This window comes from Theobroma umbraticum, unplaced genomic scaffold (genome assembly GCF_002168275.2).
Source record: "Theobroma umbraticum cultivar Fairchild unplaced genomic scaffold, ASM216827v3 scaffold_5737.0, whole genome shotgun sequence".
NCBI lineage: Eukaryota > Viridiplantae > Streptophyta > Magnoliopsida > Malvales > Malvaceae > Theobroma > Theobroma umbraticum.
The window spans coordinates 1-2,213 of NW_018402671.1; the positions used below are offsets into that span (position 1 = coordinate 1).

Here is a 2,213-nt window from a genome sequence, read left to right on the forward strand (position 1 = left end):
TTGCAAGAGTTTAGTTTCTAGCAAATGTGGTCCATTGGCATTTTTTATTTGACTTAGACAAAGTCTTCTTCTTTCTTATTAATCCCATAAGGACTTCCATCTTATTGTCGACCAATACATTTCCAATAAGGAGAAGTCTACTTCCTTGACAAATATTCCCTCTTCCTTGACGTGTAGTAGATTTTTCTCTTCCATGTCAAAAACCTACTAACAATTAAGAAGTAAAAGGCTAATTATTTTTAAGAAATCTTATTTCGTTTGAGAGTGGATCAACCATATATATCATGACTATTATTTTTTATAATTAGTCTATTTGTCATAGCCCTCAAGTATATGTGTTTACCTTTGCTATTTTGAAATTTATGCTAATAAATTTGCAGCCAACTAAAATTTGCAAAGATTAAAGACCTTCAAATTTCGAATTGCCCTCGTTTTTAGGCACATACAAAATTTAAGATGTCTTAATCTCATTGAATGATCAATGTTGGCCGTTCCCATTTCCAAAATGCTCTCGACTTACAAAGACTTTTCCTTCATATTTAGGGAGGTCATTATATACAACAAATACTTAGAAATTTACCTTTAAATCATATTTATTTCTAATTTTGAAAAATATAATAACATATAAATTTGAGTTTTGAACATTTTTTTAGAAGGGTAGGAAAAAGGGACCTCTTCATTTGGATAAATAAATATAGAAGCATACTTCTAAAAGCAATCGATTGATCATGATGAACAAGTGAAGCTGGTAACCGTAGATCCAAGCTCCAAAATCAATTTGAAAATTAATCTATAAAATTGTATAAAGACATGTAATGGTATCAACTTTAACTATAATCAAAAAGAAAAATACAAAGGCTGTCCTTTTTTTCCTGTAATTATTTTGTCAGAAATGACTTATTCTAATGGGCTAGACTTGTATAGGAAAATACAAAAACTCTCATGATAAAATGCCTCGAAAATGCAATATTAATGCGTAAGATTTCACTTGATAACTCCTCATCTGTTGTATAGAGCCTTGATTCCTTCAATATCATCCCTATCCAAACCCTTGGATGTTCCAGGCGCGATGCTTGGGTACATAATGGCATTCTGAATCGAGCTGTGACCCAAACCGAGAAGGTGTCCAATTTCATGCAATGCAACAGTCTCCAAGTGCAAGGTGCCTGGCGTGGCACTTACAGACCATGTTTCGTCTGCGTCATAGTGGAATCTCCCAATAGTAGGTGCGAAAGCATGAGCTATGGTTCCACCAGGGCCGTCGAAAGGGTTTCCATCTCCATGATCACGACGTTGGAAGCCAATAGTGATATCAGCGTCTCTATAGTTGTCAATCCTCGAAAATCTGAAGTGCGTATTTGCAGCCCATGTTCGGAAAGCTCCTGCAACGGGGCTCATGGCATCGGCACGTGTCCCTGGGAGAAACGCATAGGTGAGAAGGGACTTGGAAGGTGGCCATCTAGGGCTTCGTGGGAAGAAAGAATAGTGGGAGACTTCATGGATAGATTTAGAGCCTGCAGCCCGGTGGGGCTCTTTCTTGCCAGAACGCATCCGAGATGTACCATTGATGATATCTGCTACCGCACATCGGGGCATCATCATCTTTGCTACTGTCTCGGTGTCCAAAGCTCCATTGGAATTCAAATGGAAATTTAGCTGGTAAGTTTTGATGGCAGAATCCAGGAGATCATCAAAATCATCATCATTGGCATGAGTTTTGTTCTTGCTATAGCTCAAGTAACCGAACTGCTCGAGATACTTCTTGACCTTATGTATGTCTTTAACCTTGTCACCCTTGTGGCACCCTTGCAGGTGCTTGAGAAAATCAAATGGGGATGGCTTTCTGTCTTCTGAGTCTGCTAAAGTAGCCTGAAACAGCAAGGGAAGGACAAGGAGGGTGCAGAATGACAAGAACGAAATTGCATTGTATGCCATGATTAAGCTATAGCCTTTTCAAAGCTTAATTTCTTGGGTAGATATTGCATTTGCTCATATGCTGTCCCTATTTATAGCCATCTTACGAGAAATCAAAACAAAAAAGAATCAAAGATTATGAACACAAGTCTTTAGTCAGTCTTTGTTTCTAATATGAGTTTACTAGCTAGGTCTTGTATTGTACCTAAAGACGTGTGAATTCCAAGTGGAAGAAAAAAGGCCTAGAACATGCTAATTTCTCTCTGGAGAAAAAAAGCTACACAAATCCTTTGACTAAT

The 2,213-nt window shown here is 37.7% G+C and overlaps 1 pseudogene; it reads right to left on the bottom strand.

The window, feature by feature from the left end:
• Nucleotides 1-781: 781 nt before the first annotated feature.
• LOC110428970 (metalloendoproteinase 3-MMP pseudogene) lies at nucleotides 782-1,941 on the bottom strand (annotated as a pseudogene).
• Between the last annotated feature and the right edge of the window lie 272 nt (nucleotides 1,942-2,213).